At 47.3% G+C, this 16,116-nt stretch overlaps 1 long non-coding RNA gene across 2 annotated transcripts in view; it reads left to right on the forward strand.

Annotated features, from left to right (window-relative positions):
• Positions 1-1,687: 1,687 nt before the first annotated feature.
• Positions 1,688-16,116, forward strand: part of LOC128850348 (uncharacterized) — a 138,585-nt gene continuing 124,156 nt past the window's right edge. The window contains exons 1-3 of one of the 2 annotated variants that reach the window (XR_008447681.1): positions 1,688-1,830; positions 11,059-11,855; positions 13,700-13,750. This is a non-coding gene — a long non-coding RNA (uncharacterized LOC128850348). Of the gene's footprint in view, positions 1,831-10,862; positions 11,856-13,699; positions 13,751-16,116 lie in introns of those variants that run through there. The other variant, XR_008447680.1, reaches the window with a different exon arrangement.

A 16,116-nucleotide genomic window follows, 5' to 3' on the forward strand; every position in this document is an offset into this window, starting at 1 on the left:
ACAGTTTTCATGTGTGCGTTTTTATAACGATAATAATAATAATAATAATAATAATAATAATAATAATAATAATAATAATGGGGGAAAACAGGGAAAAATAAAAGCACACTAACGTTGTCAATATATCTAGTAACTGCTATAAAGAATGATAAACCTGAATGTGAATGCATTCAGAAAGAGGCTGACACCAGAGAATGAATGCTACGTTAGAGAAAATGAAAACATGTAATCAATAACAGTGGTAGGATAGGGGGAGGAAAAAAATAACTGCAAATCCAAGTGCTTGCTTGTGCGTTTTTTGCCGTGCTTCAGGTAGTGGCACAGTGCAGCAAGAATATGCAGAGGGTTGTTCTAATGTCGGCTCTTCTGATTTGAAAGGAAGACAGTTCTAATTTCTGCTCTGAAAATATGTAAATTGTAAGGAAAACGTTTCCGTGCTCGTCAGGATGAACAGCATCATTCAATGAGGTTTGTTTTGATAATTTAAACAACAGTAACTCTCTGTCTAGTCTGACAGAGCTGTATTCATTTATTAACCATTTTATGTAATATCGAAGTCGATATGATATTAAAGGCAACTTCTGAACATGATATAGAACGCTTACAATACTTTTTCGTATGTTTATCCTAAAGCATCAAATACTTATTTTTGCTTTGCTGTTATGTGTTTTAAAATATAATTTAATTCTTACTTATCAGTTTTATTGCGATACCATTAATAGAATCTCTTATTACATTATTTTTTCATTAAGATAGAGTAGATATGAGGTATAAGCATCACAAAACGCGCTGGCAAACGTTAGTGCCTGCTTCTTTTCGCTCCATGAGAACATGGAATTTGCACAACCCTGCAGAAACCACGGGCTTGCTGATGTTCTGTATTCCACTCTAATTAGCTGAGCGACAAATCACGTTTTGCCGTCATTTGCATGACAGAGCGAGGGAGGCAGAGCGTGATGCGATCTCTGGGGTACAGATCGGTGGCACACTGTGGTAGCTGTAGCGATTACACGTCGTGCAGTGATCTCGGTGATCATCGTGCCTGTGGGTATCCATACAAACAAGTTTCCCACGAACCTGTGGGAGAAAATCACCTTCAGCAGAGGAATCGAAGGGGGCAATCGGAGTGCCTGCAGCAGTGGGAAGAGTTTAGAGGGGATCCAGGGCAAGCCACCCACCAACCCCAGCCCCGAGGGTGTAGGTGTGCTGCGAGAGTGCCCCTGCAACGGGGGAGGGGGCTGCAGCTCGTTAAGCTCCTTGAATAATTAACAAAGAGGGCCTGCGGTGATATATTTCCCCAGGAACAGCGGGAGCCTCCACCCCGATGTCCTCTGTCCCAGCCAGCCCTGGCTCCCTGCCTCCGTTTGCAGACCGCTTTTTAATTAATGATTAGTCGGACTAATTTCTAATTAATCATTAGTCGGTCATTAATAAGGACACCAAGAGGAAGGCGGGGGGATGATGCCGGGAGAGGGAAAGGCAATGCCTGCCTCAGCCGCTCGGCTTGGGACATTCTCCCCAGCCCGTTCTCCCTCTTTTGGTCCCAAATCCCTGCGGAGCGCGGATCCCAAAGGAGGAGCAGCCACGAAAGGCGAGCACCCCTCCCCCCACCCAATCCCCCGCTGCTGCCGTGTTTGGAATGAGAGAGGGGGAGTGGATGGGAAATTCCGGGGCGAAGGGGGGCAGCATCCGTTCCCTCGCTTCATTCTTCTCCCTCCCTCTATCTCCCTCTCCTTCCCTCCGTCCCCCTTTCCCTTCTCCCAGCCCGGCTGCTCCCGGAGGACGAGGCTGAGCTGGACAAGCCTCTCGGGATGCGGAGGAGGAAGGGCGGTAAGTACCGGGGCGGGGGGTCCCTTCGGAGCGGGATGGGGAGAAGCCGAGGGGGGCCTCGATATGGCCAGAAGCGTGCCGGGGGCAAAACACGGAGGAAAAGTTGAGGTTTGGGACTGATATTGAAAATGCCGGCAAATGAACTCTCGGAGCTTTAGAGAGAGAGCATCTTTTATCGGTCCTGGGCAACACGAGAGAATGATCTCTATTAGCGGTATGCAGCGACACAAGGTCTGGGGACAGCATCCGTTTCCCACTTGTATGCATACGCATAAATTTTCCCAGAAATCTTATGCATATTCTATTCCTTTCCAAGGACTAATTTTAATGTTATTATGAACTTCATAACAGTCAAGACTCCTGCTAATTTGGAGCTGGCTCCAGCCCTCTGCTTGACCTTGCACTGGAGACAGGAACAGTCTGCAAACAGAGGTGTTTACAGAAGAGACATCTGTTAAGCAAAGATCGTACTGAACACAACGCATTGTCATCTCCAAAGAACGAACAGTCTCTACAAAAACACTGTCTGAAAGAAAGAAAACATGCTATCAAGGGGACGTGTTGCCTAACTTCCCAAAACCACAATTACTTAGATGAGATTTAAATCTACTTTAGATTTAATCAAAAATATTCCACTTTTATATTTATAAGAGTGTCTACTTCTTGTACCAGGATAAGCGGGATGCAGGGCAGGGGAAGAGAATCGGGGGAGGGTCCTTGCCGGGCCGGAGGATTCCTCTGCCTCCCCTTGCCGCCTAAACACCCTCAGTTCCTTACAAATCTTATTTACAGGAGCAGAGGTTGTTGGACTACAAGGGCTCACCTGTGGCATTTTAAACACCCACAGGCACAAGCCGGGTCTGTGGAGCTACCACATCCCGAACATCGCATGGAGGGCAGGGATGGGGGGGACGACACTGCAGACGAGTGCTCTCCCCGGGGAGAAATCAAAATAAACGGAGTGGGAAGGGCTTTCCGATGGTCGGTTGGGATGTATCTATCAGTCCTGTAAAGAGGCAGAGAGGCAAGGTATTACAGCTCAGGTAACGGGGCTTTCAGCTCCCGACGAGCGTTCTTTTTGGGGTGTGAAAGATAGGGGGGATCCTGCAAGTGGAGAGGAGGTGGAGTGCCGCTCCCCCACCTTCCATCCCTCTGCAAAACGCACTCCCCTACTAATCCGTCCCGAGGCACCGAGCTGCCGGGTTTGCATCTCCCGGGTGAGTCCTTCATCCCTAGCTCGTGTTCTGGATTCCCTCGTTGCTACTGAAAAGCTGGGAAAGAAAGCAGGGGCAGAGGGGGCTCTCTGGGCAAGGGGGCTCTCTGGGCAAGGGGCTCTGCCTGGCGGAAGCAGTGGAGGGTTGCCCGGCAAGAGCTGCCCCCAATATCCGGCACAGGGGGTGCACTGGGAGAGTTCCAAAACTTTTTTGACAGCAGACATGAGCATCAAAACAAGGTTTCAATGAGGATGCTCCTTTCCCGTCTCGGCGAGTGCTCTAGGAGCGTGGGAACCGTCTCCAACAGCGGTGTCCGTCTGTCCGTCCGATGACCCTCGCGGCGGGGAGATGCGGTGCCGCCAGCCCCGCTCGGTGATGTGGGACGCGGGGTGGGACTGAGGAGTGTCCACATCAAAATGAGACCCGTGGCTGTCATTTCACTGTCAAAACAGTGCTCGGCGATGCCCGAGGTGGCTCAGACAAAAGGACAGCACCCTCCCCAGAAGGACAGACGGACAAACCACACCGCCTCCCCTTTCTCCCACCTCTTCTTCCCCTCGGGTGTTTGTCCTTGCTTGTAATCCTCTTTTTTCCACCACCCAGAGCAAGAACGCAGCTCAGAACCCCCCAGGTCCTTTAGCAGAGGTATATTTGCTAAGAAGGACACCTCGGGTTTGTGATGGATTGGAAGGGAATAATCTGTATTCAGGTCTTATGGCTTGGGAGATTCACCCCAATTTTGGCCGAGTGCCTCCGTGAGTAGCTAAAACCTTCCATGAGTGCTTTTGCAACTACACACAGCAGCAAATTAATAGAAATATTTGATGGTCGTGAGCCCAACAGCCTTTCCTCTCTGCAACAGCCCAGCACTTTGTTATTTATCTGGACAAGAAGAAATAATTCCTGCGGATGCATCCTTCCAAAGAGCCATTTTATCCTTTTCTCCGACCGCTGCCTGTTGAGATAGGAAGAGAACAGAATTCCTAGAAGGAGATCTGGGAAATCAATTACTGAAACACATGGGCTTGGCGGAAACTCGGGTAATGAACTGCCAAAATAACAAAACAAAACAACAACAAAAAATAGGAGTGGCTGTTAATCCAATCAAACATAACCTCCAACTCCTCCCGAGTGCGTCTTCCTCCCCATAGCCTATCACAACTAGAACTCACCACAGCCATTCCTGCTCGTAAAAACAGCCCTTTAGGTAACACCAAACCTTTCGTTTTCATTATTTTTATTAAAAAGAGGAAGGAAGAATGGGGGGAAAGTTGAAGCCTGCTATCAGCTAGCAAGTGCTTCCGAGGAAACAAAAAAACCGCCTTTTCCACCCAGCACCTATACAAATGAAACGAAGAATATGGACATTCTGCAGGGAAGAATATTGAAATGTTACCGTTTCCTGGGATATTGCAGCAGCCCCGACCCCTCCGTGGTTCGTAAGACCAGCACCACAGAGCGAGAAAGCGTTTTGATCCCCGGCATTAACACGGCAAACGCAGAGGAGTTGGGAGGGGCCGGCAACAATTCCTCCTCCGTGTGTGGAAGGTGCCCTTTCCCCAGGGGGGAACGAGGGGTTCTGAGCATTACCCTGGAGATGTTCTTCCCCCAGGCTCAATCATTGTCTCTGCCAAGTGCCCCTATAAAAATATAGCTCTGCTGCATATTTGCTGCAGCAGAGCGCAGATGGGGTGATGATGGCCAGCATTTGGGGAGAGCGGCTCTGCTTCCGTCTGCAGGTGCCTTGAGACGGCGGGAACTGCACCCGGCACGAGGGGCTGCCTGTTCCCTAACTTTCCACCCCTTGCCATCCCTCTTTACCCATCTCCATCCCTCTCTTATCCCTCTCTACCCCTCTCCATCTCTCCCCATCCATCTCATTCCCTCTCCACCCTGTCCCACCTCCTCCATCCCTCCCTATTCATCTCCATCCCTCTCCATCCCACTCCTTCCCTTCCCACTCCTCTCCATGCACCACCACCCTCCCTATCCTGCTCCATCCCACTAGTTCCCTCTCCATTCCTCTCCACCCTGCTCCACCCTGCTCCATCCCTCCCTATCTCCATCCCGCTCCATCCCTCTCCATCCTACTCCTTTCCTCTCCAGCCCTCTCCATCCCATTTCTGCCCACTCCTTCCCACCGCGGGCACCACCAGATGTCGCTCTCCCCCTGCGGCCGTTACCGGGAACCGGTGGGAAGGGGCGATCGGCAGCCTCCAGAGCAGCCGGGAAGCTGGGAAGGTAATTGGGGTGGGAAAGACCCCATCAAGAAGCGGTGTGTCCCCCCTCCGACTTTATCCTCAGTGCTTACAAGTGGGGTCCGACCCACCAAGGGGGTGCAGAGGTGGGAAAATGAACCAGACTGGAATAAATACATTAAAAAATGAGGTTTAGTGCTCTCCGCGAGGCCGTAGTTGCGGAAAACAGCGAGATAAACGTGCATTTCAAACCTCGTCTTTATTAAAAGGTTATTTGATGCCAGGGTACAAACTGATTAAGAGCAGGAAAGCCAAAGCGAAAATGAGGCACTTCCCCTTCCTCCGGTGCTGGAAGCCAAAACCACGGCGTGTGTAGAAGCTCGGATGCTCCGGTCGCGCATCCCGGGCTGGTGCTGAGGCTGGATTTCTGCATCCCACCAAACCTCCCCTGACAAAGAGTTCCATCTCGGAAACCTCGCTATTTACTGGTCTGAAGTCTGGGGGAAAGTCCCGGACCCTCTTTCCTCGCCCTCCTCTCGCTTTCTACCTTTCCACCTCTCATCAAGGGGAGATGTCCTCAAACCGAGAGAAGGGGCATGGTTTTGGGGTTCTTCTCACTATTTCCAAATGAGGTGTATCCCCACTGGAAGCTTCTGGGAAGGAATTCAAATTACGAATTATTCTTTTCGTGTGTGCAAAGAGAAAACTAAAAATTCAGCTTTTTTTCCTTAAGAAAAATTTATTTTTCTCATGCCAGATTTCGGTTAATTCACCTAATATTGCTGTTCTACATGTTTTCGTTTCAGTATTTAAATCTTGCAGGGGAAAAAATTAATAATTTTCTCATCTCCACTTTTCTAAAACATTATGTAAATAATGCAAAAAAAATGTGTGTTCACAAGTAGACCATACTGGCTCGTTTCTTATTATTTACGGTTTGATAAGAAGATAGATAGAGAGGCAACAGAGACGAGGGAGGAAATACAAGTGTAAAATGCTGAGTACCCTGTTCAGAGGAGTCTAGGTATTAAAGAGAAAAAAAGGACGAGGGTGGGGGAAAAAAAATAAGTAGAAAATGGAGTGGATATATTCCATGCATTTATTTATTTTCAAGAAGGTGCCCTGTCTCGTCTCCATGGCTGTAGCAGTCATCCCGAATCTGAGATTTATTAGCTCTTTTTTAATTATTAATTTATTTACTTATCAATCCTGGGCCGAAATCTGTGACATTGCCAACTTCGGTGGCGTTTTATACACCTTAGGTGAGTCGTACAGATGCGCCGCGGAATTTTTAGCTGGGTAAAAAAAAAAAAAAAAAAGCCGATTTTAGGTAAAAAGGGGGTGTTATTTATTGTTGGTATTCCTTTCGTCGAGTTCTCGTTTGAGTGGGCAGTGTCGAAGGGGGGACAGACACCCCCTCGCTGCCGGTGGTTGAGCCGGGGGGGGGGGGGGGGGGATAGGTTGTCCCCTCCTATGGGGGGGGGTGTCATTGAAACACCGCCCCCACCATTCACGAGACTCCTTTATGGTAACGGAGAGGAGGGATCTGGTGAGGGGAATGCTCCTGTGCTGACCCCCGGCATCCCAGGAATGGGGGGATAAGAGGGGCCTGCGCTCCCGGGAACAGACGGATGTGGGAACGGGGGATGCTGCTTGTGAGGACCCCTGGCCTCCCAGGAATGGGGGGATGCTCTGGGCACTGGGAGTCTGGGGAAGAGGGATGCTGCTCTGCGGACCCCCGGCATCCCAGCAATGGAGAGGGAGGAAATTCTCCATGGACGGCTCCCCCAGTCCCATTCCGTTGGAGCCGCGGAGTAATAAGCAAGGACGGGTGGGGGATAGCCATCGGGGCGGGGGTAAGCGTGGATGCTGTGAGGGGACGGACAGACGGACAGAGAGGCGCCCATCCCCGCGCTCACCTCCGCTTTTTGCATATAGTAGTGAGGGGAGAGAGAGCTTCACGTGCGCTAATTAACAGCGGGGAAGGGAGGATGGGATTTGCGTTCCGGGCTGAGGAAACCCCGGTACCCGCTGTGGCTAAAAATGTGCACAAATGGTACTTTCCCAGTGAATTGTTGCTATATGTGGTGAGGTAAGAGCTAACCTAAGGGATGAGGGTGTCGGTTTCCGTTTTGGAGCGGGTTTGGGGCATTTTTTTAAAACGTTTTACGTGTAGCCGTCTGACCGCTTCTTATTGGGCGACAAATCAATGTCGGGCTGGTGCAACTAGAGCCAGAGGTAGAGCTGGAAATACCATAAGAAACGCCAAAGAATTAAAGTAGAGGTGTGGTGGGAAAGGCACTGGGAAACCCTGACCGAGCACGGCACACTGCTCTATATTTTAAAAGAATATATATATATACAAGCACGATAGTCTTTGGGGAGGGTTAACTTCTGCCCTGTACGTCCCTGCAGGTAAGGCATTCATAGTGTAACTAATTATCTATGCATGCACTTTGACTTCTTTGTTTTAAGGAAAAAAAAGTGAAAAAAACCAGTGTACGGGTGGGTGTTGTTTTCTATGGAAAAAGGTTGCTCGTTTAAAAACAAAACCTGTCTGGACTATAAAAAGAGAGTGTCTTCTGGTTTTAACCAAATTTAAACTACTTGTCTATCTATTCTTTCTGCTAAGAATTTCTCTGTTAAGATAAACTGAAATGTGCTAACAGTGTTCGTAAGTAAATCAAGGCCTGTGGATTTTCAGATAAAGTAAATGTAATGCTATCAGCAATATCTTAAAAAAAAAAAAAAAAAGGAAGAAAAACAACCCTAAAGATGCTTTTTCTGGGAAAAAAAAAAAAAAGAAAGAAAAAGGGTAGTGGTTTCAAAGCTACACCCATTAAAATGAGGTGTTACCTCCTTTAATAACGCAGCCCTTCAGGCAAAACAGACAAAATGTCTCCCTCGGAGAAAGCTCTCTGTACCTGGGTCTCCACGTTTGGAGAGAAGATTTTTGAAATAAAAGATTTAAATGAAATCGCTAAAATCAAGGCGGATATAACCCTTCTATAGGCCATAACACAGCAATGAAATACTACAAATTCTTGGAAACAGACCCCATTACACACGTTATCTATATCGCCCCACACCTATAAACTTTTGGGGATATTTTTTTTTCCCGATAGGAAGTTAATCAGGTGATCAAAGTTCCTGTTTCGAGCTAGCGGTGTCACAGCCGAGCAGGGCAATGAAATCCTCTTCTCCTTTTAGGACCCAGTAAGCATCTCGTGCACCTGGATTTGTGATGTTAGAGCTGTGCGTATTTTGTAACTTTGCACAGCCAGAAGCATGGAGAAACGGAATGTAAAGACACACATACAGCAGACACTCGCGAAAAATAAACAAAAAACCCACAACAAAACAAAAAAACAAAGGAAAACAGAATAAAGGGAAGAGTATTTTTTAAAAAGAATAGGTAGAAAGGAGAGATGAAAAGAAAAGCCATAGCCTGTAACTCCCAGTAAATTTAAAAAATGCAAATATACCTTTACATATGCATCAGTATTAAAAATAATAGACGCTGGAGCCAACAGGAACAGCAGCAGGAGGAGGAGGAGAAGAGAATGGCGCAGGGCTGGAGCCGGGATCAGGCACCGGAGCCTCACGCTCTTCTCGGCGCTGCAGCCCTTCCTGCATCCCTCATCCCTGGGACGTTCGTTTGGTTGATGATGGTGATGATGATGATAAATGATGTTTAAGAAGGAGATGGGAGGCCCGATTATTTGTTCCGTTAATCAGGATCTTCCTCCACATGGGCGATGGCTCCGGTAATCCGCGATCTGTTCTCCCAGAGAGTGGGATTTGCATATTCTCTCTCTTTTTTTTTTTTATTATTATTATTGCCCTAATTTCCTTGATGTATGTAAATGTACCCGGACGTGCAGCATGCCTCCAGATGACGTCAATGGACGTGACCTCGCTGTTAAACCTTGAACGTGAAGCGGGGATGGGGGAGGCGCAGCCGCGGGGATGCTCTGCGCTTCTCCGCGCTTCTCCGAGCCACGCCAGGCCGGGAAGGCAGCCGGCAGGCTCCCGATCCGCTCCCCTGCGCGATGAAACTACACGAAATGAGCTCAGGCATCAGCAGCATCAGGATCACCGGAGGCACCAGCCCCCTCCCGCGCGTCCCCAAAACAAAGCCCACCTCCCAGCAGCACCGCTGAGCTCGTCCTGCCTCTTCCCTTTTTAATTATTTTTTTTTTAAAATGGGACCTTATTTGCTGCTTCTCTTCATCAGGCGAAGAGCGGGAAACAGGAAACGTTAAAAAAATAAATACCCTACCCTTCCCTCCCCAAAATGTTGCGTGACAGAGGCGAAGCGTCCCTGCGGGTACCGCGGCTGCAGGGCTCGGTGCCGCCTACCGGGGCTGCAGTCACCAAGCCGAAGGGCTGATCCGCGAGTCAAAGCCTCTCTCTCTTGGCTTTGCAGCAATTTCCCAGCACCGTGAGGAGAAGCAGTACAAGCGGGGACTCGGTGCCTGGCTGTGGGAAGTGACCGGTCCGAGGGTAGCCCAGGGTGAACGAAAGCGATTTGTGCTCCTCTTTCTCTTCCCTCTCTCCCTTTCGGTGTATAATGACGTTTGGAGAACTTTCAACGCCAAGGAAATTCCTGCCGGCGAGGCGGCAGGGTGAGACGCCACCGGCGGCTTGGAAGCCAGGGATGTTCTCTGTTAGGAGCCGGTTTTCTCCTGACGCTATTTACGTATTTGTCGGTCGCCTGTGAGATGCTCCACAGCATCTCCCTGGACCTCTCTGGTCGCTCTTGGAGTAAAGCAGCTGCACGCACACCCAACCCACTGCTCCTCTCTCTGAGCATTCCCAACTAAACTTAAAAGCCCGCGCCAGGGAGGGGGAAAGTGAGCGTGGCTCTAGCTGGGGCTGGGGGAACGGTCCAGACTTTATTAACCCTCTCAGCAGGTTTGGTGGTTTTTTGTTTGTTTATTTGTTTGGGTTTTTTATGTTTGATGTGGGGTGGTTTTTTTGGGTTTTTTTTTTGTTTTTTTGTTTTTTTTTTTCCCCGTCTGTGTGTGTGCGCGCACTCTCGCACTCCCTCGGTTGGCTCCGGGCTCGCCTTTTGGTCCTGACAGAGCTCTCTTTGTCCGCACGGTCCCCGGGGGCCGTGCAGGAGGGGGATGCCCGGGAGCTCGGGGTTGTTCCCCGTCGAAACCCACGCCCCGACGACGGCGGAGTCGCTCTCTGCATCCTCGCTCTGGTTGGGACACCCGCCTGGCACCATATACGTGTGTACATACATATGCATGTGCGCGATGTAGTGCATATATATACATATATATACACACACACATTTTTAGGCATCGTCCCTCCCCCTGACCCGCCCTCCCCCTCCCCCCTTTGACATCAACCCACGCAGCATCATGTAAATCCCCCTCCCCAGAGTGGGGGACAGCACCAAACCCACCCACCTCGGGAAGGGGAGACTCATCCTGCCGCCCCCTCGCCTCCAATTACCTCCCTCCATCCCTCCTCCCTCTCTTCCTCCCCGCACACCTCCCGCTCCCGGTGCACACCCGAACTTCTCCCAGCCCGCCCCCCCCGCTCCTCCCCAGCCCTAAAACCCCGCCGGGTTTTTTTGACTGACGTTTTCACGCTGGTTCCAAACCCAGAGCGATCGACTAGAGGAGGAACGCTCTTGGACACCCTCCTTCAGGGACGAGAGGTCACGCTACAAGTTTGCATGACAGCAGTGATGGGAAAAGACTTATTTTTGGTCGGCTTCTTGATCTTTTTTTCTAATTTTTTTTCCCTTTTTTTTTTTTTCCCCCTGATGTTGGCTGGCTCCTTGGTTTGGACAAAAGTTGCACAAAATGGCAGTGCCTCCCAAAAAAACCCCACGAGACTTGGAAGAAACTGTTCTTCAGAAGTTAGCTGCAGGAAAACACCTAAGAAAACTCGACTTTTTGCTTCATTTTTTAAAGTTTCCAAAGAAACCTGCGCTTCCCTTCTTCTCTAGGAAAAGGTAGCCATTGCTCCTCTTTGGGCGAGACATTTCTGATTTGTTCCGTCTGTCAGAACGGGGCTAAGAGAGGTTTTGGTGCAAATTCATTATCTCTGGCAAAGCATAGCTTATAGTAGGAACTGCAAAAGACCGTGGCAATGGATGAACAATAGGGCTTCAGTTCATCAGCAACAAAAGCGTTGGGGAAATTGGTTGAATTTCAGAGCACGTCCTTCACAGCAGAGAGGGCTGGACTAGACCTTGGCCAACCCCCCCACACACACCAAAAAAAAAACTTGCAAAGCTTCACATACAACACTTCACTTTCTACTCCGGGGCGTAGAAAGCAATATGGAAAAAAAAAAAAAAATGAGGAGAAGGAAAAGAAAAATAATCCAAACCCAAGCCAAGTTTCTGCGTTTCTTCCCGTTTTCCTGGATGGAAGATTTCTAACTCCTTCAGAGCCTTTCGTGCAAGATTGACACCGTGGAGCTAAGCGGCACTTTTGAATAGGGATGGCGAGGGGAAGGATGAGAATTGCTGGAGACTTTCTCTTCTCCGAGGGGCGCTTGGCCGTGGGGATCTTTGTTCACAGCCGGAGTCTCATCTCCCCCCCAGATCTGGAGTCAAATCCTTCTCCGATAAAGGCGAAGAAATGTAAGTACCACGGGTTTTGTGTGTGTGGGAGAGACTGCTCCTGAATTCCTTGCAAAACTGGGAGAGCTGAGCGCCGGGCGGGTCGGGGTTTCACTCACCCCCGGCCAAGGGAATTTGATTAACCAGGCAGGGGTTAAGGCTTGACACGGCGGCTTATACCAACTGAGCAGATTTTATGCGCCTGATACTAAACCTGTTGGTCTTGGGGGTGTAGTTAGTGCGGGAACTATTAATTACCCAGCAGATTGCCCGCAAAAACAGAGCTGAGGGGCTTCAGGGAGCTTTTTTGGCAACGCCTGAGTGCCTTTGGAAAGGTGCGCAGGCTCAAGAGCAAACATTCATAGGGCTGGAGTAGGGGAAGTAACTCCTGTGTCCTCCATGTAATCCAACTAGAAAAAAAAAGGAAGACTAGAAAGAAATAATGGAAAAGACAATAAGAAAATAAAAGGGGGAGAATAAAATAAAAGGGGGCAGAGAATACAAGGAAAAAAGGAAATAAAAGGAAATAAATGGGAAAAGAAAAAATAAAAGGAGAAAAGAAAATAAGAGATAAAATGAGAAAGACGAAAATTAAAGGAAAAAAGGAAGTAAAAGAAAATAGAAAATAAAAGGGAAAAGGGGGAGGGTATGTGTAAGGAAAATAAAGGGGAAGGGGAGAGGGAAAAGAAAGAAAGAAAGAAGAAGGAAAAAGGAGAAGTCGAAGGGATATCTTGCGTCTGGGCGGAGTGGAAGGGATGGCTCGCTGCAGTGTTATCCTAAACGCAGCCCGGTCACCCTCTCCGCTTGGAGGGGGAGCTGATAAAAGCTCAAGTGCTCCAGTCTCTCTCTCCCTCCCGGCCCAGGCTCCGGGCCCGGCTCAGGAGCTCAGTTTTGGGAAGTTCGGGAAGAGGATGGCTGCACCTGAGCTAGAGGAGGGCCAGGAAAGCGCGACACGGCTGCCGACCCCTGCCCCGAGTGTCACTGGATCTGGTGATGCGTTCAGGGATGCCCCACTGCATCCCTCCCACAAAAAAAAGCAGCATCCTTCCGCAACTCTGGTCCACCCTGCGTCTGTGGAACTGCTTCACCGTAAAACAGAACCCTGTTGCTCCCTGGGAAATAATAATAATAATAATAATAATAATAATAATAATAATAATAATAATAATAATGTGCTTTTTTAGCTTGGTCTGCTGTAATTGATATGATGCAAGGAAAGCGAGTAGCTTATGCTGTGAGGTTTTTTATCCCCACCACTCTCGATATGCTCGCAGGGCTGTAAATAGAGAGCATGACTTCCCGGTGATCCCGGTTTCAGGACACCGGAGGTCTGGAAGAGTTGGGAAATCTAGTGGGGAAACGCGGGCTTAATGTGTTTTGCATGTTTTGAACTGAAGGCTAGGTGGAGCCTCCTTCCTTTATTAAGTAACTGGCAGCTGGTAGGATGCAAATCCTGTATCTGCCTCTGCCGTTTTCATCACTTCTATTCAGCAACCCCAAAGTATATTCTTAACCTTTATTTTTAAGCCTAGTTCTCCAGAAACAATATTGTAATATTTTTTAAATTATATTATTATTTTCTGTAAATATTGATTACCACATTTAACCATGCAGATATCAGAGTACATTACTCATCTCTGGTTTGTGTCACATTTCGGCATTTGGAGGAAATGTGGCCAGTTATTTCACCATTTAATCTGGAACGAAGAATTTTAGTGACTTCTTTAATAATCTCAAGGGTTGATACACTTGCTGCCTTCTGAACACACTTAGGTTTACCTGCCCACATGTGTTTTATGACTAAGGACCAAATATTGATAGTGTCTAAATTATGATCCTTCGCTTTTTCTCTGGCTGTTTTTCAGATTTAGACAAAGCAGACAGACCACAGGGAGTGACACTCATGACAAGAAACGGTAATTTTTATTTTTCTTTTTTTTAATAAAAGTCAAATGATATGGTATGCATTACCTATAGATATGAATATGTGTTGCTTAACAGCTCATGGTGTTTCATATGTAATTAACAACCCCTGGTGCATTTTATTTCTTTATTTTCCTGAGACTTTCAGTTCTTGAGAATCTGCCTTTCCTTATTTCATAGTTTTGATTTTCATTAGATATCCCTTTGCATAGAGATATAATCTGTAGTTGCCTGTAAAGTGAAATTATGGTCACAAAAGAAATGATGAGGCACATTATCAGAAGGTGAACCAGTCAAGTGACTTACCTGGCTGTGAGGAAAGGGATGCCAGAGAAAGATGACCCCGGGCTGTACCGATGTGCCACCTTTTGTATCTACATGAATTCTACCATAATTTACTGCAAAAAGGGGATTTATTTGACGTTACAGCCTTTCCTATGTGCCTCACAGCAGTTGAAGTGTGTGTGTGTGGGGGGGGTGTCCTGTGTGTCTTCCCCACCGAAAGTAGGGATGCGGAAGGTGGGGACGCTGGATGGGTTTCTGTTTGCAATAATAAGAGAATCATAAGCATTCCTCTTTAAAGTCGATAGAGACTGTTTATTCTTAAGAAATCCATGCAGGATGTTTCTTCTTTACGTCACAGCCATCTGGAGACCTATAAAAAGATTAGAAAACAAGCATGGCAATCACATACTAATCTGCAGGCCATTAGTGGGAATTTATTAGGGAGGCAGGAGGAAAGGTACATGCTTGGATTCTCTGTCCTCCAATATGCAGCTCATTTCTACAATGATTTTGGAATGAACATGTTTTATATGCTGATGTAAACTGGAAGAAAGCAGGCAGTGTTAACAGCTACTTTTGGCAACTTAGTTGATATTTTTGGCAGTAGTTGGGGAATGACACATTGCTAGACAACATTGCAATCTTGGAAATGTCTTTTATGGTTATGGCATACATTTTTGAGATATTCAGAAGAAGGAAACAATTTTGAGTAAGTCCTGGCAGATACCTGTTGATGTTGAGGCCCTGCTAAATGCCTGAGAGCTAGAAAATGTAATTGGCAATATGGATAATGAGCAGCTAGGTCATAATCATCATGTTGGCTCTTTTGAGTTACTGAGGCTCCAATGATTAATCAACAAAACATGGCAGGTGTATGGCTGTTACTTCCCAAGTCAGTGTGCAAGTGAGGTGGTCACAAGAGCAGGTCTAGGCATTTTAAAAGGATGTCTTGAATCTTTGAAACCTACCAATTCTCAATAATACAGCTTGTGTTTAACTGTATATGCAGTGATGTAGTTACAGGTTTTACATGCATGCACTAACGTATACGTATGTGTTTGTGTTGGTATGCATAATATGGAGACATACCTAAATAAGCATAGATATCCACACACATACATGAGCAGCACTGGAATTTTCATGCCTCTGACTGGAAGAATTCAATGCATAACCCCACAAGCCTGTCGTGTGCAGCACATGCCTGATCACCAGCACTGCCGACCCTAGCTACTGCCAGGGAAAAAAAAAATTCTGTCTCTGTGCCAATTCAGAAAAGCTCATTAGAATTTTACATAATATCAGAATGGTATGCCCCTGGATGTATCAGACGTCTGATTTGGTCATCCCTGTTGTGCCTGAACAGCCTGAGAGGTAATGAAGAAGCTCAGTAGCCAATAATGCAGGATCCTAAGAAACCTGACTGGTTTGTGCCAGGCTCTGTGATTTTCCATAAAGAGCACTTGCACGATTAGCTCCTGCGTCTCTCTGGTACAAAGCAGTGGGAGTAAATTGCAGCATCCCCTCTGTACTAGGATACCTAATACCTGTTTGGAAAAGAAATGCTCAGTGTCAAAGGCTGAAAATCTGAAAGCACAAATGAGTGGCTGTGTTAGCAATATTGCTGCTGAATTTGAGATTGGGCAGATCAGCAATGTACATGTGTTACTTCTTGGTGGCAGTATGAATTTTGGGCCTTGTCTGACAAATGAGATTGCATTCCATATTTTTCAATATTAACTTATGACAAAAACTGACTTGTTTGTGTAGTTGCCATTTTACAGCATAACCACATACACCTATATATATATATGTATTTTAACACAAGCACATATACACACATGTACCGAGACTGACACTTGTACACGTGGTTCCCCTATGTGCACACACATGCTTTATCCTGTAGAGCAGGCTGTGTAGCCAATACAGAGCAACAATAACTTGAGTTTAACTCCATACTTTTAAAAATCTTCATCTAGCTCAGCAACTTACGCATGTACACACTAATAATACAGACTGATGTATCTAAATGCAGTGTGACAGATGGGCTGTGGCAGTGCAGGAACACAGAACATGA

Source organism: Cuculus canorus, chromosome Z (genome assembly GCF_017976375.1).
Source record: "Cuculus canorus isolate bCucCan1 chromosome Z, bCucCan1.pri, whole genome shotgun sequence".
NCBI classification, from domain to species: domain Eukaryota; kingdom Metazoa; phylum Chordata; class Aves; order Cuculiformes; family Cuculidae; genus Cuculus; species Cuculus canorus.